Here is a 24,876-nt window from a genome sequence, read left to right as displayed (position 1 = left end):
ACGCAGGTGGTATCTTCGTTTGTTTTGGTTTGCATTGGATTTGGCTATCAATAACGCTTATACTCTAGAGTGCTGTTTCACACCTATGAATGATCGTAGGACCATCAAAAGCTTTAGGGAGCAACTGGCTACTAAACTTTTATGTCAACATAGCTCACGCCAGCATGGAGGACGTCAATCACAGGCTCTTCCACCTCAATCGCCTGCGAGGCTTGAGGAACGCCATTTCATAGAGAACCTTGGGACTGACGGTGACTGTGCAGTGTGTTCTGACCGGAAGACACATAGAAAACGTACTAAGTATGGCTGTGTAAATTGTGGAATGGTTCAGTTGTGCCTTGAAAATTGTTTTAAGATATACCACACCAAGGAAAACTATAAATAAATAAGGGGTGTATGCTATTTACTGTGTCTTAGACTTTTTACAGGTTCAGCCGATGTATATAGTTTAGATGTGTTGACAGTACTATCTGTTTAGTTATGTACAGAACTGTTTGTAATTCAGTTTTTTCCACGAATGTGGATTTTTTCTCTGAAATCACTTGGATCGGTGGTTTCTAAATGAGGCAAATCCTTTACTGAGTAAAAATCCCAGCTCATTAGTGTATATATTTCATGTACATTTTATGTTTGAAAAGTTTTTCAAATTCTAATGCTAATAATAATACTTTATGTTTGATGAACAGTACATGATAAAATGGATTGCTGTTGGTATTTGATTGACCAGTCACCAGAATACGTCTTGGCAGCACGTTGAAATGCCACAGTGATTGTGTTGGAGTTCTTTGTTACATGCCTACAGGGTAAAAATAATCATGTGAATACGACAATTTTTTTTCAATTCACAACTACCTGAGAGTTGTAGCTATGTCAATGGAATTTCACCACCTTGTGTCAAGGGTACCACCCCTTCTAAACACCAAGTGTTGAGGCGAATGAACAGAGGAGCTGCCTACCATGATGATTATTTCCAAATGATGCGCGTATTGCTGTGGATAAATGGAGAAGTATTATTGATAAAAACATAATAATAATATTGGATAAACCCCAGGTTATCCACCGTCTGTGTACCAAGTTATATGCTGATACATCAAGGATTTTCACAGATACAGTCGTGTAAAGACGTGCGGTTACTTCGCACAATTGTGTGAATACCACAAGTTTCTTCTAAAATTCATAAATACCTGAGAATTGCAGCTATATCAATGGAATTTCACCACCTTGTATCAAGGGTACAACTCTTTCTCGACACCAAGTATTGAGGTGAATTGCCAACGGAGCCACCTACCATGACGGTTATTTCCAAATTATGCGCATATTACTTTGGATAAATAGAGAAGCATTAATGATAAACAATTGATAGTCACGATGGGTAAACCCCAGGGTATCCACCATCTGTGTACCAAGTTTCAAGTTGATACGTCGAGGAGTTTCAGAGATACAGCCTTGTAAAGACGTGCGATTATTTTCGCGAAAGTAAGCATAAACTTTCGTGCGTTTTCGGTGTAATAAATAATAGGGCCATTATAATGGCCTTTGCACGTTTAAGGGTTAATAGCTTCCAACTGATCAAAATCAATCTGTGGAAGACAGACCCAAAAGCAGTTTTCAAGTCAAGGAAGGTCATCACCAGAGGACACCTGTTAGAGAGAGTATTCTGACCGTAATTGAGAAAGCATCTTACATAATTGCAAAGTGTATATATACTCTAAAACTCCAGGAAACCTACTAACAAACCCCTTTTGAACACTGCTATCTAAAACATAGTTAGCCTTCAAGTAGGCAGCTAAGAATCTTGTGCAATAGTTTCCCAACCACAGAAGTAAGCACCATTGGTTGGAAATTTGACAGATCACAGTGGTCATCAGATTTATAAATGATCTTAATGTGAGCACTGCCAGCAGATAAGGGCTAATCCAGTCTTAATAAGCATGATATAGAGAGTTACCATGAAGTGATGAGTAGACGGAAGGTGACAAAGATGAAGGTATGTGATAGCGTCTGCTCCAGGTGCTGACTTCTTAGAACAAAGTTGTAGCGTACATTTGACTAATCCAAGGGGTAAATATCTGTATTAACCCTTTAGGGATTGCCGCCATAATATTACGACCAAATATAAGCTTATGTGAAAGCCCAGCACCGTAATATTACGTTCAACTGTATAGGATGTAAACAAAAGGCTGTAACACAACAGTACTTAAAGCTATGAGCTTGTAATAAAGACCATTATATTTGTTATTAATATGCGATTCTTTTTGATATACAATGCCAATATATTACGTGAAACTACACTAGCCTTCTAATTTTAAGTATACTATATTTACACAATAAAGTTAACTTTGTACAAATCCATCTATAACTTTGCCTTGTTGCTGGTATTGAGCTACAATAAATTTCATGGCACTCTTCATTTAGAGATGCATCTAATGATATATAAGATCACGTGATGATGTTCTTTAAAAGGAGTAAAGTGATGGCTTGTAACAGATCGCATCACAAAGAAGACAGATCGTCATCAGTGTTAACAAATTGCTAAGTTAGTTGAAAATGGTAAGTTCTGCACACTTATAACTTAGATAGTTCTGTTTATTATTGATAGGTGAATCTGTACTACAGTTTGTAAAGCCCTTACCACCCGCACTTGTGGCATGTTGTTTAAGTTGTCTCTATACCTTGGCCTTCTACGTGCTGCAGAGAATGAACGGAAGCACTCGTGAACTCGTGATTACAATTTTAGAGTAGCAGGATGATGAGTGCTTTATTATCTGCACAGATTGTGTCAATTCATGCCAAGTTTGGTGAGTAAGCGGTGTGAGACAGACGGACAGACAGTTGTATATATATAGATAATACACTAATTACAGTTTTGTGTAGCATTACAGTTTTGTGTAGCATTACACAAGTGCGGGCAGCCAATACTGCTACGACACCTCACCTAATATGTGGAAAGACACTTCACAGTTCACTCAAATCCTTTATAGCCTAACATGTAAGTTGATTGTGGGGTCGTAATGGGTGGATCAAGGATTTTTGAAAGGGGTGTCTGGGAGGTGTACTGTATATCTCCATAAACCACTACATTAGGCCAGACAAACTTGATTATTTGCTTCTCATCCACAAAACTTTGGATTTCCATGCGGAAAGGACGACTTTTTTCATTATTCATTATTAACAAAAATACTCCAAATCAAGCTATCTGTTACTATAAAGGTATAGCTAAAGCCTTTTAAGAACTAGTACTTACGTTTTGGCACTGTTTCTGAGGTTCAAGTGACATCTGACGTGCTGTAAAATGATAGCCAGCATTGTCAACATCAAAATGCATGCGCATGTGATTGCCAACAGCTATAATGAAACTAGAGGCAGTGGGGTAATAAGGGATGCGGGTGAGTACGAGAAACAATTAATCAAGTTTTCCTGCATGGCCAAAGCATTAGTATAGCTATGTAGCTACACTATTGTGCTATCATTTAGACATCCTTACTTGCTCTTTTATCAAATATCAAAGAGAGATAATGGTCTCTTCTTTTTCGTTTTCTTATTCTGAACTCACGCACAAACAAGCGCCTGAAAACAATTTTCGAGTGAGCAGATGAGTTAATACGCATTTGATCTAGTTGGCCTCAGAGATGAAATAAAGGACATTCTGTAAGTTAACTGTTACTGTTTTAATTAGCTATTTGCAACAGAAGAATGGCTTACTCAGCCAGCATCACTTAAATTCTGCAAGGAGGTTTCTGTTGAAACTACTGAAACCCTTCTAGATTTGCCACTGAAACATCAGCATTTATTTATATATATATACAATATGTAAAGTACAGTTTTGCCCAGCGCGTTGACTTTTTTCGATTGCCACTGGCTGTTTTGATCCTAATCATCACCATTACATTCAATTGTGGCAGCTAGTTTTATCTTGCCACTAGATTTGCGTTTAGTTAGTGTAGATAGTAAGAAATAGACTAGTAGTTAGGTTTTGTTTACTTAGACTACCTTTAGCTGCTTTTCTTGACTGGAGAGAACAATCACAGGCGATTGAGTTCATCACATATGCTGAGCACTACATGATGATTGAGAGTTGAACAGCGAATGCAGGTTAGTGCTATACAGTAGCCCATAGCATACTAGCTTTGGTCAAATGCAATATCTCAGGTAGCTGCGGTACTGTAGAGGGAACGTCACCCCAATAATCAATGTTAAAAATTTGACGTTTATAAGAGGGTGCAGCTGTCCTGTAAGACTCTCTCCACCATGGTACATAACAGTTTATACAACATGCAATTGTGCTCTGCCTGTATAAATGCACTCGTGCCCATTGTATAACTATATAATGGACCCTTACAATGGATCATGATATTTACTATACAAAATTTATGATCAATTCCATACATCACTAGTATATTAAAAAATTGTTATAAAATGAAATAGGGATATATGTAATAAAAGTATTGAAACAAGAAATGAAAGATGGTATTACAACATAGCTCGGTGACATATTTTGGTACTGAATAATATATCTGACCAAGCTACGCTGTAACACCATCATTCATCTATTGTTTCATTACATTTTATTTCATAAATCCCTACTTCATTTTTTTAATAACAATTTAAAAAAATGATAGTTTGTTTAATTGTTTGTTGTAGCACAGTTAGACTGTGACTTTTCTATTAGAGTATCATACTTGCATGACTGTTGTATTAGAGTACAGTAGGAGACTTTAAAAAAGTATACATATCGTTCAGAGAACTATTGTAATTCTTTTAGTAATTACGATTAGTTTTGTTACATTTTCCTTAGTAATTACATTAACAATTACGATTGGCTTGTAGTACTGTGTTACTATTGTTTTGTTAATTGACTGCTACATGATAGCAACTGCAGTGTAACAAATTTCACTGCCCGCTGTCGTTATCAAGCCTGTTGTCTACTCATCCTTACCCAATTATTCTGGGTGTGATTGCGTGCACAACTGGCAATTAAACATGTTTTGTTGTAAATACATGAACATATTGTAATTACAATGTGTTTGATTTTTACAAATAGAATGATAATCGTAAAACTATTAAATTACAACAGTTTTTTACAAAACAAAATTTAAACTTTAAAGCCATCTACTGTACCTCGAGTCAGACAAGGGGTGTGTAGCTAGCTAGACCAATAAGGTTTTGTTTTCTGTTAAGTAAATAGATAGATTGTGAAGAGGTGTGGTCTCCATACTCTATCGCCATTGGTCAACCAGGGTGTGTGGTCACAAACCTATTGCAAATTAGTCTGGTGACGCCCGCCCTTTTGCATGGCGCTAGACTAATCACAAACAGGATCCTAATCGTGAAGTATTTAGCTAATATACCTTTTATTAGTAGCACCAGGACTGAAGCCCTTCTGAAATCCAGCTCTGAAATAATTCTGTGGCATCTAAATTTGCTGCTGAAAGAAAGTATTGATACGGAAAATTAATGCCTTGATACAGTTTCATTGGATAAAGAAGACAAGCAGCCTGATTGGAGATAAAAGAATAGACAAGGCACAGAAGGCCTACACTTGTTGGAACCCCAAAAGGCACATCTCACCAGTGCGTTAGTTATTGTGGCATAAAATGGTGACCATGTGCTGCTTAGTTTGGTCTCTAGACTGGCGACTGCGATTAGTGAGGCAGACCAAAATTAGAGTTTTGAAAACTGATACAGTGTGGTAGTACTGTGTATTACACGGATAGTGAAGGATTGTACTCTCACAAAAAATTATTTTGACCAGAACCAGACTTACAATACCTTCATGGGACCTAGGCTGAAATATTAGGTATAAAAAAGTCAAAAGTGCTATTAATAAAAACAATATCGCCCGCAGGTTGTTAAAATATTTTAAAATTAATTGAGTGAAATTCTTTACTGACTACCTGACTGATGGCTTCATACAAGCATACCATAGAGTCTATTAAGTGCATATTATTTGTTAAGCGCATACATATTTGTTGATCACAAAATGCGAGGCTCAACATATGACAAAGCTGCACTAAGCTGAAAGTACTGGAAAATTTACTAACGATTACATCTGCCTTCACTATGTATACAGTAAACCAGCCTTCTGCATTGCAATATTCTTGTTCGTCACGAAGGATTTCACCAACAATGAAGTCAAAATTGATCGTAGAGGTCCTTCTTGTAATGTTCTTCATTTGTAAGAGCTTAACGTAGCTGAAAACAAAGTGTAATAGCCACTTACTAGTCTCTTGTAAGCAAACATTGGACTGTGAGATTTCCAAAAAAGACTGTGAACCAGTATAGCTTGCCTTGCTCCTCCCACATGGTTAGATATGTATACTTGCAAGTTGGATAGTTTTGTAGAGTATTATTAGGTGAGTTTATTTACTTTTTATATAACATAATTATGACTAATTAACCTGTGCATACCACATCAAAAGGTAGAATGATGCCAGGCATGTCATTAAAATCCTTTAAGGACCACCATATTGTAACCAGTCCCTACCCTGAAAACCTATAAAATAGGGCATTCTAAAGCTAAGTTAGTTTCTAGTGCTAAAAATAACTTATTCATTTGTCTCACATGGAAATGCAGTACTTGGTATTTTCCCTTGATCTCTCAGAAACTATACCTTACTTGTTGCTCAATATTTTCCCTACTAAGAGTTTTGCCAAATGGCCTGCTTGTTGAGACAGGAAGTTTCCTGGTCATTAGTCTTCAAAATTGCTATTGTCTTTTTTAAGTGTAGCAAGTCCAACTTGTTTGGCACGTTATCACTACCGCTAGCTTGATGGGAGTGGCTGTTAACAGGGCTTAACATCCTACATCCGCTCAGCACTTCTACTGCAAGGCATGCATGAAGCTAAGCATAGCTTGGGGTTAGATGGGGCAGCCCAGCACACTGCCAGACTCTAGGAGCTAAATTCATCCGCAACTGCTCTAATGAGGAAGTATGCTGCTGTAACCATATTGCTGTAGCCACTACCTAGTCATATCAAGCAGCTGAACTATGCATTTCCCGGGGTAGGCCAAATGTGAATAATCCAATTTATAACAAGTGTGTGAGCATGGCTGGGAGTGCTAGGGTGTAGCAGGGCTAAGGGTGGGTGACTTGACATGTTTGCAGCTGAAGCAATCTTTGCGACAGGATTCACCCTTCCACCATGAGTAGAGATCGTGTGACTACTACGAGCACTTGCAATGATGTTGAGTATTATCGATTGTGGGCTCCAATTTTTATAACTGGGTTTGATACCAACCATACCCCAGGCTTCCTTGTCTTATAACCATATTTACCAAGATAAATTGTGTTTAACATTCTATGTCTGCTCAGTACTTCTACTGCATGGCATGCATGAACCTAAGCGTACTTCAGGGTTAGATGTGGCAGCCCAGGACATTGCCAGACACTAGGGCTAAATGCACCCGCAACTGCTCTAGTGAGGAAGTTAGCTGCTGTAAACCTATTGCTGTAGCCAGCATTTAGTCATATCAAGCAGCTGAACTGCACCCAATTTCCCCTAAACTCTACCAGCATTGTATAGGCACAAGAGGAAAATGTGGTAGCCACACTCAACAGCTGAAACACCAAGTGATGCATCCTAGGGAAACTAATGAGCAAGCAAATGAATAAGTGCATGATTAGCAACAAAATGAGTAAATAAACAAGTAACAAATACTAATGAGCAATGTATGACAAGCAATTAAGTTGATAGAGAATACTGAGTTCAGCTACATCACCCAGTATAATAGAATTCAGCTACTGTGTGTTTCAAGTCACCCATGGCCAGTGAAGAGTTCAATTATAGCTACCTGTAAAGTGTTCAGGTACATAAGCTAGAGAGCTCAGCTACATTATAGGTCACTCCAAATGAGAATGTAGTAGAAGCAAACACATGAGCAGCTAAAGCATGATGAGCACGCAATAGAAAAATCATGACGCTAAACAGCTATTTAATGAGCAATGCATGAAAAAAAAGCTAATTAGCAATGCATGATAAGCTCTAACTAATGAGCAATACATGATAAACAATAAACAAATGAGTGGTGAGCCACAAACAAAGAGCAAAGCATGCAACCCAACATAATGAGCAATGGATGAGAAGCGACAAACACAATTGGCAATTAATAACTGACAAGCAGTGGACACAATTAGTAATGCATGAAAAGCAGCAAACAACTAGCAGTATATGACAAGCAATAAATAAGGAGTCCATAGTAGCGATTTATGGAGGGCATGCATACAGCCACTAGGAAGAAACACATACCAAAGTCAGCAATGTACAACATATAGCTGCATTGCACAGCAGCTAAAAGAGCATACATACAGCAACGATTAAGTAAGGCATGTGAACAGTAGTCAATAATGCCCAGCAATTGAAAAGCATACATGTAGCAACAATTAGTTGGCATGCATACAGTAGTCACTATTAAGTAGCTGCGCAATAATTAAGTAGGCATGTATACAGTAGTCTGCAATGCCCAGCAATTAGTAAGTATATACGTGACAACACACGTTACATACAGCAAAATAACACCGCAGGCACCACAAGTTGCACAGCAGGCAATACAAGATGCATAACAATGATTAAGTAGGCACATGTATAGCAATCAATAATGCCCAGCAACTGAAAAGCACACACAAAGCAACTAAAAAGCATACACACAGTAATGATTAATTAGGCATGTATTTAGCAGTCAATATTAAGTACCCAGGCAACAATTAAGCAGGCATGCATCCAGTAGTCAGCAATGCCCCAGCAATTAGTAAGCATACATGCAGCAATACAATTAAGTAGGCACTTATCTAGTAAGTCAGTAGTGCAATTAGTAGGCATACATGCGGCAATACATGTTTCACACAGCAAATAGCATAGCAGGAAATACCAGTAGCAAAGTAGGCCATACAAGATGCATAACAATGACATTCGGCAATACACGCTATCTTCAGCAAAATAGCACAGCAGGCAATACAATATGCATAACAATGACATGTGGCAATACATGTCACATACAGCGAAACAGCACAGCAGGCAAGACAAGATGCATAACAATGATTAAGTAGGCACGCGTACAATATCAAATAATGCCCAGTAACTGAAAAGCATACATCAGCAACAATTAAGTAGGCATGCATACTGTAGTCAATATTAAGTAACCACACAATAATTAAATAGGCACGCATCCAGTAGTCAGCAATGCCCCAGCAATTAGTTAGCATACATGCGGCAATACATGTTACATACAGCAAAATAGCACAGACAGCAATAAAAGTAAGGAAGCAGGCAATACAAGATGCATAACAATGACACCATCTTAAAGATGCGATTGTCTGTCTTGAGCAATCTTGGTGATCTGGGTTCCAAACAGTCTGCTGGCTGGTGCCATCCCACAAGATCAGCTGTGAAACTAGTTGAAAAAACTGAAGGAGGAGGTTGTATGTATGTTTCACATGCAGTACTGCTCCATCTTCTCAAGCCAGCAGCTGGTGCTGTTGTTGCCGCCCCTATGCGAAAGCTATGGTATATAGCATTAATGCACAGCAATGAGTGACAAATGACATGTAAAGTAAGGACATGTAAAGCCACCATCATCAGCATAAAGTATCATATATCAGCAAGGCAGGTAGTTAGTCGAGCAAGGCAGCAAGCCAAACAAGGTAGCAGGCTAAAAGCAGGGCAAGCCAAGCAAGGAATTACACCAAGCAATGTAGCAGGCCAAACAGAGTGGCAAGCCAAGTAAGCCAGTAAACCAAGCAAGGCAAGGCAGGAGATCAAGGAGTGATCGCAGCATGGCAGAAAGGTCAAGCAGGACAGCAAGCAAAGCAAGGCAGTCCGCCAAGGTAGTAGGCCAAACATGGCAGTAGACCAAACCGGGCGGTAAGCCAAGAAAAAAGGTAGTAAACCAAGAAAGGCAGCAAACCAAGCAAGGCAAGACTGGAAATCAAACAGTGATCCCAGCATGGCAGAAAGGCCAAGCAGGACAGAAAGCAAGGCAGTCCCAGGCAAGGCAGCAGGCCAAGTCATGGGAAAGTAAGCCAAGCCACAGGAAAGTAGGCCAAGCAAGGCAATAGGCCAAGCAAGGCAGTAGGCCAAGCAAGGCAGTAGGCCAAGCAGGGCAGTTGGCCAAGCAAGGCAATAGGCCAAGCAAAGCAGCAGGCAATAAGCCAAGAAAAAACAAAAGGCAGCAAGTCAAGCAACCATGCAAGGCAGTAGGCCAAAAGCAGGGTATTAAGCGAGGCAATACTCTAAGCAAGGCAGTAAGCCAAGCAAGGCAGTTATCCCAGCACAGTAATAGGCTGAGCAGGGTGGTAAGTCAGGAAATAAGTCAAGTAAGCATGGCAATAGACCAAGCAGGGCAGTTAGACAAGAAAGGTGGTGCATCAAGCAGGGCAGTTAGAAAAGAAAGGTAGTGGATCAAGCAGGGCAGTAAGTCAAGCAGGGAATAGGCCAAGCAAGGTAGTAGGGCAAGGACAGGAGAAAGCAGCAAGCCAAGCAAGGCAGAAAGCCATGCAAAGCAAAAGCCATGAAAGCAAGCAGTAGGCCAAGGAAGGCAGTAGGCAAAGCAAGGCAGTAGGCCAGGCAAGGAAGTAGGCCAAGCAAGGCATAAGCCATGCAAGGCAGCAGGTCAAAAAGCAATGCAATAAGGTAAGCAAGGCAGTAAGCCAAGCAATGTAGTCATCCCAGCACAGCAGCAGGCTGAGCAGGGTGGCAAGCCAGGCAACAAGTCAAGCAGGCACGGCAATAGGCAAAGTAGAGCAGCCAGACAAGAAAAAGGCAGCAAGCCAAGCAGGGAATAGGCAGCAAGCTCAGCGAGGCAGTAAGCCAAGCAAGACAGCAAGCCAATAAGAAGGCAGTATACCATGCAAGGCAGCAGAAGTAGGCACGAATACAGCAGCCCGCAATGCACACAGCACATAGTAGTAACATGCAGCAACTAAAAGCATGCGACACACATACAGCAGTATGCACAGCAAAACCAAGCAAGGCAGTAAGCCAAACAAGGCAATAAACCAAGTAAGGCAAGGCAGGCAGGAGGTCACACAGTGATCCCAGCATGGCAGATAAAAGGCCAAGCATGGTGGCAAGCCAAGCAAGGCAGTATAGGCCAAGCAGGGTAGCAGGCCAAGAAAGGTAGCAAGCCAAGCAAGGCAGAAGTCATGTAAGGCAGTAGACCAAAAGTCAAACAAGGCAGCAATCCCAGCACAGCAATAAGCCTAGCAGGGTAGTAGGCCAGGAAAGCCAAGCAGGCACAGCAACATGCCAAGTAGGGCAGCAGCCATGGAGGGCAGTAGGCCAAAAAGCCAAGCAAGGCAGCAATCCCAGCACAGCAGTAGGTGGCAAGTTAGGCAACAAAACAAGCAGGCCGACAGCCAAGCAGGGCAGTAAGCCAAGCAATGCAGTAAGCAAGGTACAATGTAACTGGTGACTGTTCTATATCTTACATGACTGTTGTATTAGAGTATATCTTGAGTCAGCCAGGGGTGTTCAGCTAGCTAGACCAATAAGGGCTGGAGTGAGGTCATCTTGTTTGCTGATAAGCAAATAGCTAGATTGTTAAGAGGTGCATAGTACTCTATCACTATTAGCTCACCTATATAGATCTTTGATGGATGTGACGTGGTCGCAAACCTATCGCGAAAAGGATACCAATTGCAAAGTCGCAGATATCTAGCTAGTACGTAATCTCTTCTATAGTAGTGCTAGGACTGAAGTGCATCTGAAATGTATAATACTGTGGCATCTAAATATGTTGCTGAAAGAAAGTGTTTATACAGAAAGTTAATGCCTCGATATGGTTTCGTTGGATGAAGAGGAAGACAAGCAGCCTGATTGAATATAAAAAACAAGGTGCAAAGGGCCTACACTCATTGGAACATCAAAAGGCACATACCACTTGAGAGTTTGTTATCGTGGCGTAAAATAGTAGCCATGTGCTGTTTCGTTTGGCCTCTAACCTTGCAACTGTGGTCAGTCAGTCAGTCTAAAATTTGAGTTTTGGTGATTTAAAAAAATTCTATATTCGGCCACCTGTAAGTGTTTTGTTATAATAATGCTGTATGTATTATATGTTATATGGACTAGTGCTAATCTGTAAAGGTGATTTTTGTCTTGTATGATGTCTCTAGGTTGATTTTCAAAGGCAGGTGTTTTGGCGGCGCGAGAAATTTTGGAGATCCCTATTTCAATGATACTGCCGTACCATTTGATACAAAATAAATAAGTGTCTGCACTCTAGTAGGGTAAATAAGGTAGTTTACAGTCTATCTCATGCTTCCTTTTCTGAAAAACAGAATGGCCAAGTATAGAACGCCTTTTCTGAAAAACAGAATGGCCAAGTATAGAACGCTATTGTGATAATGATGCCTGTAAAACCCTAGGCTACTATTAAGACAACTCTATCCACCAGCACACAAATTTTTACTTCTTCATTGAAGAAACTAAACTCTTCCACTTGGTCTTAGTCGCATACTTTTCCCTTTCCTTCACTTCATTACTAGTAATAGGCATTCCATTGCTTGGTGTGGCCGTGGTACCTGAACCGGTCACCATTTCTGCAGAACATCATTGAGGAATACCATTAGTTACAACCTATGCATCATATTACAAAAACTATACTACTTCTATGCAATCATTAATCCATGGGATAATACACTATTTGATACACTGGATACTTCTATATATTGTTGTTCCATACAGCTTTACCTTAAATAACAACAGCCTTGTACTCAATACAGCAGCCTTGTCATTAAAACAGCAGTAGTGTTCATAATACACATACCTTGTGCTCAAAACAGCAGCCTTGTCTGCAATACGGCAGCCTTGTCCTCAATACAACAGCGGCCAGTACCCAATACAACAGCAGCCTTGTCCCCAAAAAAGCAGCCTTGTCCCCAAAAAAGCGGCCTTGTCCCAAATACAGTAGCCTTGTCCCGCCTTGTTGTGCCAATACAGCAGCCTTGTTCTTAATACAACACCCTTGTCCCCAATATATCAGCTTTGTCTCAAAAAAAACAGCAGCCTTATCCTCAATCAGTAGTCTTGTCCCAAAAAACAAACTTGTACTCAATACAGTAGCCTTGTCTACAAACAACAGTATTGTTCATAATACACATACCTTATGCTAAAAAAGCAGCCTTGTCCCCAATACAGCAGCCTTGTTCCCAATACAGCAGCTTTGTCCCCAATACAGCATCCTTGTCCCCTAAACAGCAGGCTTGTCCCCAATTTGGCAGCTTGTCCAAAATACAATAGCCTTCGTTTCCAATTTGGCAGCCTTGTCCCCAATTTGGCAGCCTAGTCCCCTTGACAGCAGCCTTGTCCCCAATTTGGCAGCTTGCCCCAAATACAATAGCCTTGTCCCCAAAACAGCAACCTTGTCCCCAAAACAGCAACCTTGTCCCCAAAACAGCAGCCTTGTCCCCAAAACAGTAGCTTTCCCCCCAATTTGGCAGCTTGACCTAAATACAATAGCCTTGTCACCAATACAACAATTTGTCCCAAAACAGCATCCTTGTCCCCAATTTGGCAGCTTGTCCCAAATACAATAGCCTTCCTCTCCAATTTGGCAGCCTAGTCCCCATGACAGCAGCCTTGTCCCCAATACAGCAGCTTGTCCCAATACAGCAGCCTTGTCTCCAATACAGCAGCTTGTCCCCAAATACAATAGCCTTGTCCCAAAACAGCAGCCTTGTCCCAAAAACAGCAGCCTTGCCTCCAATACAGCAGCTTGTCCCCAAATACAATAGTCTTGTCCCAAAACAGCAGCCTTGTCCCAAATACAATAACCTTGTCCCCAAAATAGCAGCCTTGTCCCCAATACAGCAACTTGTCCCAATACAGTACCCTTGTCCTCAATACAGCAGCCTTGTCCCAAACAACATCCTTGTCAAATCAGCCACCTTGTCCTTAATACAGCAGCCTTATCCTCAATACAGCAGCCTTGTCCCCAAAAACAGCAGCTTTGTCCCAAATACAATAGCCTTGTCCCCAAAACAGCAGCCTTTTCCCTGAAAACAGTTGCTTTTCCCCCAATTTGGCAGCTTGTCCCAATACAGCATCCTTGTCCCCTAAACAGCAGTTTGTCCCAAATACAACAGCCTTGTCCCCAATTTGGCAGCTTGTCCCAATACAGCATCCTTGTCCCCAATTTGGCAGCTTGTCCCAAATACAATAGCCTTGTCCCCAAAACAGCAACCTTGTCCCCAAAACAGCAGCCTTTCCCCTCAAAACAGTAACTTTTCCCCCAATACAGCAGCTTGTCCCAATACAGCATCCTTGTCCCCTAAACAGCAGTTTGTCCCAAATACAACAGCCTTGTCCCAAAACAGCAGCTTGTCCCCAATTTGGCAGCTTGTCCCAAATACAATAGCCTTGTCCCCAAAACAGCAGCCTTGTCCCCAAAACAGTAGCTTTTCCCCCAATTTGGCAGCTTGACCTAAATACAATAGTCTTGTCACCAATACAGTAGTTTGTCCCAAAACAGCATCCTTGTCCTGTAAACAGCAGCCTTGTCCCCAATTTGGCAGCTTGTCCCAAATACAATAGCCTTTGTCTCCAATTTGGCAGCCTAGTCCCCATGACAGCAGCCTTGTCCCCAATACAGCAGCTTGTCCCAATACAGCAGCCTTGTCCTCAAAACAGCAGCCTTGTCTCCAATACAGCAGCTTGTCCCCAAATACAATAGCCTTGTCCCCAAAACAGCAGCCTTGTCCCCAAAACAGCAGCCTTGTCCTCAAAACAGCAGCCTTGTCTCCAATACAGCAGCTTGTCCCCAAAACAGCAGCCTTGTCCCCAAAACAGCAGCCTTGTCCCCAAAACAGCAGCCTTGTCCCCAAAACAGCAGCCTTGTCCCCAAAACAGCAGCCTTGTCCCCAAAACATCAGCCTTGTCCCCAAAACAGCAGCCTTGTCCCCAAAACAGCAGCCTTGTCCCCAATACAGCAGCTTGTCCCAAATACAATAGCCTTGTCCCCAATACAGCAGCTTGTCCCAATACAGCATTGTTGTCCCCTAAACAGCAGGTTCTCCCAAATATAATAGCCTTGTCCCAAAACAGCAGCCTTGTCCCCAATACAGCAGCTTGTCCTAATACAGCAGCCTTGTTCTCAAAACAGCAGCCTTGTCCCCAAAATTGCAGCCTTGTATAGCCTGTCCCCAATACAGCAACTTGTCCCAAAACAGCATTATTGTCCCCTAAACAGCAGCTTGTCCCAAATACAATAGCCTTGTCCCCAATACAGCAGCTTGTCTCAATACAGTAGCCTTGTCCTCAATACAGCAGCCTTGTCCCCAAAACAACATCCTTGTCAAATCAGCCACCTTGTCCTTAGTACAGCAGCCTTATCCTCAATACAGCAGCCTTGTCTGCAAAAAACAGCCCAAATACAATAAGCCTTGTCCCCAAAACAGCAACCTTGTTCCCAAAACAGCAGCCTTTTTCCTCAAAACAGTAGCTTTTCCCCCCTTGTCCCAATACAGCATCCTTGTCCCCTAAACAGCTGTTTGTCCCAAATACAACAGCCTTGTCCCCAATTTGGCAGCTTGCCCCAATACAGCATCCTTACCCCCAATTTGGCAGCTTGTCCCAAATACAATAGCCTTGTCCCCAAAACAGCAACCTTGTCCCCAAAACAGCAGCCTTTTCCCTCAAAACAGTAGCTTTTCCCCCAATACAGCAGCTTGTCCCAATACAGCATCCTTGTCCCCTAAACAGCAGTTTGTCCCAAATACAACAGCCTTGTCCCAAAACAACAGCCTTGTCCCCAATACAGCATCCTTGTCCCCACTTTGGCAGCTTGTCCTAAATACAATAGCCTTGTCCCCAAAACAGCAACCTTGTCCCCAAAACAGTAGCTTTTCCCCCAATACAGCAGCTTGTCCCAAATACAATAGCCTTGTCCCCAATACAGCATCCTTGTCCCCAATTTAGCAGCTTGTCCCAAATACAATAGCCTTCGTCTCCAATTTGGCAGCCTTGTCCCCAACTTGGCAGCCGAGTCCCCATGACAGCAGCCTTGTCCCCAATACAGCAGCCTTGTCCCCAATACAGTAGCCTTGTCACCAATACAGCAGCTTGTCCCCAAATACAATAGCCTTGTCCCAAAAACAGCAGCCTTGTCCCCAATCAGCAGCTTGTCCCAAATACAATAACCTTGTCCCCAATACAGCAGCTTGTCCGAATACAGCATCCTTGACCCCTAAACAGCAGTTAGTCCTAAATACAATAACCTTGTCCCAAAACAGCAGCCTCGTCTCCAAAACAGCAGCCTTGTCTCCAAAACAGCAGCCTTGTCCTCAATACAGCAGCATTGTCCTCAATACAGCAGCCTTGTCTCAAAACAGCAACCTTGTCCCCTAAACAGCAGCCTTGTCTCCAATACAGCAGCTTGTCCCCAAAATACAATAGCCTTGCCCCCAAAACAGAACCCTTGTCCCCAAACCAGCAGCCTTGCCCCCAAAACAGCATCCTTTTCCCCAAAACAGCACCCTTGTCCCCAATATGGCAGCCTTGTCCTAAAAACCAAACTTGTACTCAATACAGCAGCCTTGTTCCAAACAATAGTATTGTTCATAATACACATACCTTATGCTCAAAACAGCAGCGCTCCAAAACAGCAGTTTTGCTCCAAAACAGCAGCATTGTACCAAATACAGCAACCTTGTCCCCAACAGCTCAGCCTTGTCCTCAAAAAAGCAGTTTTTTCCCTGTATAGCACAGTAGCTTTTTCATGAACACAGCAGCCTAGAGTATCCCAATGGTACAGTACAAACACTTGTACAACTATACTTGACTCAATGGTTAGTTCAACTAAGAAGCTGACACCCCACACCAGTCTGTTAACAGATGAATTTGATTTGATTTGTATATTTAACCTCCAGGCAATCGGCTGCAGCCGTTCTTCCTTGCCGAGAGGAACACATCATAAATAAACACCAAAACAATACAAAAACGACCAAAGACACATCAAAACTATTACAAAACAAAAACAAAAAGACTATATAAGTACAAAATAAAACAAAAAGACTACAAACACATACAATCAATAAAGTGAGTGACAATACTGTCTAAGAACATTGACAACAGTAGAGAAAATTTCATGCATAACAAAGCTCTGTGCTGTCTTTGCAAAACAATATAATTGTAGCTATGGAAATGCCCTCCACCTTCAGAACTCTGGATACTAACTATGAGCATTACCGCTTAAGGTGACACTGAACCGATTTTAAGCCCAGTGACACAAAAAAAACTTGTTACATTCCATGCCCATGAATCGTTATCTACACAAACAGCTACCAAATTCACCTGAATTGTTGCTATTAAAATGCTTCCATTGTTGCTTGAATTGTCATTATTAAAACTTTCCATTGCTGCTTGTATTCGGTTGCAATAAACTTCATGATGCTCTTTGTTTAGAAATTCATCTAGTGATATATAAGATCACATGATGGCATTCTTTAAAAGGAGTAAAGTGATGGCTTGTAACAGACCGCATCGCGAAGAAGGCAGATCGTCACCAATGTTAACAAAGCATTATTTTTGTTGCTTGAAAATGGTAAGTTCTACACACTTATAACTTAGATAGTTCTACTTATTATTGATAGGCAAATTTGTATTACAGTTTGTATAAGCCCTTATATTTCCTGGGGTTTTGTTATTGCTACAAACTTGCTAAACAATAGAGTGCACAAATTTGTGACCGGATCTGCAAAAACAGGACATAGTTGCATATTTTTCGAATTCCTGTTAATTTAATATTTATAATCTACTTAGCCAAGTGTACCCACTGGAAAAGTTTCAGCTTCACAGGCCAATAACTTTTGGAGTTACAGCCCTACAAAGTAGCAACAACAGAACAATCAATTGTACAGCAAGTATAGGGAAAATAAATTCGAAGCGCTTACAAATACGCTTGTAACTTACCAACGGATTGATGTATGGAGTTAACATTTTCACCATCATGTTTGCCATGCACAGGAGAATCAATTGCTCAGTAAGTTTTTCCTTTACTCGCCCTTCTTCATTGCATACAAAGGTGAAATTCGTGAAGAAAAATCGATTGCACACAATTGCTTTGACATGACGTAAACAAGTGCTCATAATTTACGGGTCTATTGCAACGAAACAAAGATTTTCCAACTCCTCTTGAGAAGGCGAATAAGATGACATCCAGGTTTTTATTGTCACATTTCATAAAACTTGCGGGTTTTCAGGGTAGGCACTGTGTAATTACTGTGGTCCTAAAGGGATATATTATTATTAACACCCTGTTCAAACAACATGCAAGCATGGTTTAGATCAGTTCTGCACAGTTCAGTTTCCCTCATATGAACAATAATTGAACTGCACTCGAACTGAACTACTGCAACTGAACCTAGTACACCACTGTTTGCCATGCTGGCACGGTTTGGTTACTGTACATACCCATAAATTAGCGTATACGAGATGACTCACTCAATTTGTGGGTGACAACAATCTCGCGCTCCAGTTTGTTGTTTACATTAACTGGCACCTGCTCTCGTTCATGGAGTTGGTAGATTTGTTACCACCAAGGTTAGCGTTCATTATGACGTGTGCTTTATAATAGTGTATGCAGCGTGTCATTGAGCAAAACGTTGGCCTGGACGGATAAAAAAAAACAAGAAATTAATTGAAATATGGGGTGAAGACGCTATTCAAGCTCAGCTAGAAGGCTGTAAGCAAAACAAAGAAGTATATACAAAGATATCAAGGCAAATGAAGGAAGCAGGGTACAACAGAAGTTTAGAGCAATGCAGGGATAAAATTAAAAAGCTACGGTCTGAATACTGAAATTTCAAAGGTAAGAACAAGCAAACAGAAAATAATTGTCGTACGTGGAAAATACACAGAAGCAATGGACAAAATCCTAGGTGGCAGATCAGCTACAAAACCACCACTTGTGATTGATACACTGAATTGTAATGCTGAAACAGTGGGTACTGATGATGACAATCAGGCATCAAAGAAGGTTGGTAATTTGCTGGCACTGATGTAGAATCAGTTTATGTTGCTGGCACTGATGTATCAAGCCGTAGTGAAGGTAGTAGCAAGGCAGCAGCAAGGCAGCAGTATTGAAGAAGAAACCCAAGAAGCGTAGAAGGGAGAACCAACTACAATCTACAATGAGTGGCATTGTGACTCAGATATTAGATTCACAAGCACAAAGTGATGCAAAATACTTGGAGCTGGAAGAAAAACGTATGCATGAAGACAAAGAAAGAGAGGAGCGTATGAAGAAAGAAGAAACGGATTTCCAATTGCGAATGAACACAAACAGCAAATCCACATGCTTTGCCCTATCCATATCCCGCAGCCAATTATGATCCAAATTAAAGTGGGGTAGACATTTTGTGATTGATTAGCTGTATTATATGCGTATTAACATGTTAGCTATCTATTCAATACATGTAATAGTATAACCAGTTTGCTGTATTATTTGACCACTGTCATCATTAATCAGATTTCATATGCAGTAGTCAATCAGAGCCTGTATAATGTAGGAAAAATCTTCAGTACTCTCCTCTCTTCTAGTGGATGTTGCAGGTTCTTCACTCTCACTTTCTTCTAAGGTAATACCATTCAACCAATCATCACTGAATGTACTGCCATGAATTTCACATATGTTGTGTAATACACAACAGGCAATCACAACTGGTGTGACATTGGTGATTATCATTTCATTCTGTTTTGATAGCCGGCACCATCTTGCCTTTAGCCTCCCAAATGCTATTTCTGAAACTATTCTAGCTCTGGATAATTTGTAGTTAAATGTTTTTTTAGCAGTAGATAAATCTCCATTAAAAGGAAAAGGCTTTAGCAACCACCTCAAAAGGAGATAGCCAGAATCACCTACCAAACATACTGCTACACTCTTTCCTTCAATATTCCTTGAATGACCCTGTAAAAGATTGTCACTGGTAGCTTTCCCATTTAGAGTAGAGTTTGAAAAAACATGTGCATCATGCACGCTCCCAGGCCATCTGACATTTACATCCCAAAACAAGTAATCACTCTCCACCACCGCTTGACTCAAAATAGAGTACCACCCTTTGCGGTTGTAGTAATCTGTATGATTCATACAGGGAGCTTGTACTGTGATGTGACTACCATCTATTGCTCCTGCACATTGTAGAAAGCCACACTTGCTCACTACATCATTCACAGAATTGCCAATAGGAAATGTAATGTACTTCTTCATTAACACATCAATTATTGTTTTAACTGTATGGTGCACAATACAGAATACTGTACTTCTACCGATTCCAAACAAATGTGAGATAGTTCTATATTCTGCAGGTATAGCTAGGAATCATAATGCAACAGCTAGCCTCATTTCAACAGAAATACTCTTTCTCATGACAGTGTCTGTATGCTGGAGACTTGGCCGCAATTGATCACAAAGATAAAAACATGCATCCTTGTTCATCCGGAAATTTTGCATGAAATCATGCTGATCAAATGTCTCCAACACAACAAAATTCCACCAACGCTGCGATCTATATAAACAAAATTTTAATACTACAACACTGGAGACAATTTACCGTGATGCATGTGATTACGATGATGATGACATCATAAAGTTTTAGACAACATACATATATAAACATACACTATAGAATGTTATATTAATTACTGTGATTCGTTACAAATTATAAATGATGAAGTCATAATCGTTGTGCCATAAATGGACCCACTGCAATTTTGGAGCAGGTAATGTTGCTAAAAATAACATATTACACAGTAACAGTAACAGCTGTGTGTTTTGCCGTGCCTTCCGTCTTCTCCATTTCTCTAAGAAAGTTACTCGTTTCAAACGCTTTCTCCTCTTTATTTCCCTAGTTGCTCACGTAACATACAGTGAAGCCACAACTCACGACATTGCCAAGGCTGTTCTATTCAATTGATCGCTCAATATAAAAATATTAACAGCTATTCAGTCTTGAAAAGATCACATGATGTCAAATGCCTGTGGTTGAGTTCATTACATCAGCTACGTGTGAACTGTTTACTGCTAACGGTTCGGTTCAGTTTTTGGCCTAGTAGCTCTGTTCAGTTATAACGTGTAAACAGAATGTAAGAGTTGTTAAGGCTCTTTTTCAGTTTACAAACTGTACACAAGTACTTAGACTCACCATGGCTTCATTTGAAAAACCAGTATCATAAACAGCTTGTGCAATAAACCACTGAGCAGCAGTGAATATAGGATAAATGCCCTATATGGACTTGAGGTTTAAGTAATTAGTCAAATGTTGGAACCAGTAGTATCATGCTTCTTCGTGCCTTTCGCACTTAGACACTCCTGATTCCGTAGACCCTATCGGTTTGATGTCTAACTAATTTAGACTATAGCTCGCTCCCCTTGTGACAACCATTATATGTTGGGTAATGACAAATCTTCTCTCCAAACAAGAAAAGAACTGCATGCTTCCTTGGTGACAAACTGCAAGGATATGATTAGTCTGGGGGCAACTTTAATAAATAATTCTACAACCACACTACCTGAACTAACAGAAGAGAATTAGACACATTTCCGTGAAGATGTACAAGAAGAGTCGGGAAACCTCGAAGTAACGTTATTCATACCAGCTCTAGTGAACTGATACTAGCTGCTGTGCACACTCGAGTCCCAGTGGAGTCTGAATCAGAGCTACAGGCCCCTAGTACTGTAACAGCTTGTGAAACAAGACAAGAGAACACAAAATCAGCCACTACCAGCTGCAAAACATTTGCACAGCCCCCTAGTTTCATGTAAAGAAATTGGTGATGCAGTTCAGAAGCAGTGCCAGCCAAGTGGACACAAAATACTGTGCTAATTGTGGGTGAAACACCAAGCTGAGACAACTGGAGATGTTTTTCCTCACCTCAGACATAAAGGTTGAAGAGCTGCAGCATTGGTTTTGTGTATGTATACTGGAAATAAAGAAAAAAAGATGAAAATGAATGTTTCCAACAGTCTTCATCACATATGTGCTGGAATTATGAGGTTCCTCAGGGCTAATGGCAGGCCAAATGTTGACATTTTAAGGAACAAGGGTTTTCATGATTTTGGATGGTTCTAGGAATTGGAAAAACTCAAAGAAAAGCTGACCTACTCGTATTTGAAGAGGAAGAGATACTCTGGCAGAAACAAACCTTAAGTAATAGTACAACACAATCTTTGCTACACTCAATGATTTATATTAATGAACTTTACTTTTCTCACCATGGAGGAAAAGAACACATAAACCTTTCTCACATTCCAGCTCAATTTGTTTAATAGAAAAACCTGGTGAAAGAGCTTATTTAGAGTATAGAGAGGATATATCCAAACATTGCCCAGGAGGCTTAAAGGCAACCCAAAGTTGTTTATCATCAAGTCAATGTTGACCAGCTGGAAAAGATGTTTTGTACGGCTTTAGAAGCAGTACAATACAGTTCCTACATTACTGTAGGGAAGATTTAGTGCTTGTGGCACTAACTGTCGGTTCTGTACAAAATGGCACTAAAAGGGCTTTGGTTCCTACACTACTCTATATAGGGGAGATTTAGTGCCACAAGCACTAAATCTTCCCTACAGTAATATAGGAACTACAGGCACTAAATCTTTCCTACATTACTGTGGGAACTATATTGTGCTCAGGCACTAAATCTTCCCTACATTAAAGTAGGAACTGTATTGCGCTCAGGCAACTAAATACATTAATGTAGGATTGCTTGTGCACTAAATTCCATAAATCTTAAGTGGTTTGTTGCACATGTGTGACACAATTTGTATCTTGTTGTAAGAAGAGTAGAACCTAGTGTAGTGCAATGCAAAAATATATGATTGTGCCTGCATCTCCTAGCTCTGCTATCTTGCATCCGGTAAATTGCACCAGATGTGCATTTGATTACGTGGATGGTCCACACCATGGATGATGTAGCTTCTTAGCTCTCTCTCAGTATTACTGTGTTATGCAGCCACACCTTGTCGCCAACTTTATTGAGTTCACCATGTGCTACCTTTCTTTCTGCCTACCAACAGCTGTTTTCAGGTTCTGCCCAGCTGCTTACATGACTTTTCTAGCAAGTGTTCCTCTAATTCACCCCCAGATTCAACAATAGTTGTGGCTAACTTGGACTGGACAGTTTGGTTTAACGTTTACACTAATCCATATAGCACTGTAAGGGTTTTGTTGAACTGCAGCAGCTTGCAAACTTCATGAATTAATTTCGATTCAGACTGTGCTCCCATATCTGAGCAGAACACTAAGATATCACTTGATGACCTTGCTGGTCATCACCTAAAATTACTTGATGAGAAGGTTGAAGCTGTTCACTCGGCCTCCTGGATATGGAACCTGCATTAGAATGATTGCCTCCATCTTGGTAGACAAATATGCAATCATATTCATATTCTTGACGTTGCTCCAGCCATCTACCTAACATACCTCTGAATCATGAACATTTTGCAGCCACTGTAGGGAGCAGTTTGGAGTGTAAATGTATGTCCCAGTATGTGTAGTCTAAGGTGGTGGTGAATGAAAATTACAACTGCTAACAGCTGTTTTCTAGTTACAGTATACTTCCTGTCTGCTTTGCTAAGAGTGCAACTTCCATATACAATTATTTGCTCCTGACTATTGCACTGTTGTGGGAGGACTACTCCAATTTTACATCTGTCCATGGGCAGGCCAGCACCAGTGCTGTTGCGTTAGTCATTGATTGAGAGCATGAACACATTTATAGTCCAGTTAACTAAATAAATGGCATTTTTCTGCCTGTGTAAAGGTTTTATAGCAGAAAAATGTTTGATAAATCTTCTATAATACTATATATGCTAACCCTCAGGAATTGTTTTATTTCCTGAATAGAAGACACACTGTTTATTTTCTGGGTAAGTTTCTACACCATGTTAAATGTTATACTACTATTCCTAGATTTCTGAGGAGTTCTTCAAAGTCTTTACCTACCACAATAATTAAAATCTTCTTAGTAAACTAAGCATTGCTGCCATCGTACTCCATTAGAAACCAATTCCATAAGTTACTGGCGCAATACACAGTTCAAAAAACATCACTCTCAAATTCAAATAAGTAGTATATGCAGTCTACTCTCTGTCCACTTCAGCTAATTCTACTTGCCAATACCCACCAACACTGTGAACCAGGGTGATCCAGCTAGTGTGTTCAGCATTTCATCAATGCATATAAGTAGGTAGGCATCGATTCAGTCGTCCTTCAGGACTAAAACTGTTGGTAATGCCCATGGGCTAGTGGATGGTGGTATCATATCCCACTCTTCTCTGCAGCAGCTTGTCAACTTCTTCATGCCAAAATAGTGGTATTTTTCTTGCTGCTGATGTATGCGGTATTCTGTGGTTGTTGGAATGGTATGGTGCAATCTGTTAGTTCTTCCTTGCATTTGCTTGTGAGAGAGAACACACCTAAGAATTCAAGCAAAAGTCTGTACAGCTACCTGTTGTCAAGTGTTTGTCTGCTTTCTACCACTAGGGTCCACAGTACCTCTTGTATCTCAGTAGACAATTAGGTGGTTGGATTTCATCTTCATCTGTTTCTTTCATTCTAGCAATGCAATCAGGATCCTGAACTGGTTTTAGCCATCCCACTCTCATGCCCTTGCAACATGTAACATTTTTCAATATTGGGTTATTAATTCTTATTGGTAATGTTGGTTATTCATCTCACTTAATTGGGCACAACCATGGCATTAGCAACTGTGATCAACACCTTGCTTCCTCAACTATGTACAGTAGGTATTCCGGTTATCCAGAACAAATGCAGCAACTATAACTTTTATTTCACTTAGTGGTGGCAGATGCATAATTCGTTTTACAAGGGCCTTAATTGTGGCTGGATCTACTGATCTGCTTCAACTGGTCTAATCGTCCATGACAGG

At 40.7% G+C, this 24,876-nt stretch overlaps 1 long non-coding RNA gene across 1 annotated transcript; it reads right to left on the bottom strand.

The window, feature by feature from the left end:
- Nucleotides 1–607: 607 nt before the first annotated feature.
- On the bottom strand, nucleotides 608–1,056 carry LOC136244319 (uncharacterized). The gene is made up of 2 exons (XR_010695151.1): nucleotides 853–1,056; nucleotides 608–796 (listed from the first exon to the last, which is right to left on the bottom strand). It is a non-coding gene; the product is annotated as an uncharacterized lncRNA (long non-coding RNA).
- Between the last annotated feature and the right edge of the window lie 23,820 nt (nucleotides 1,057–24,876).

This window comes from Dysidea avara, chromosome 14, assembly GCF_963678975.1.
Source record: "Dysidea avara chromosome 14, odDysAvar1.4, whole genome shotgun sequence".
Lineage (NCBI taxonomy): Eukaryota > Metazoa > Porifera > Demospongiae > Dictyoceratida > Dysideidae > Dysidea > Dysidea avara.
This window is presented reverse-complemented; position numbering and strand designations above follow the sequence as displayed.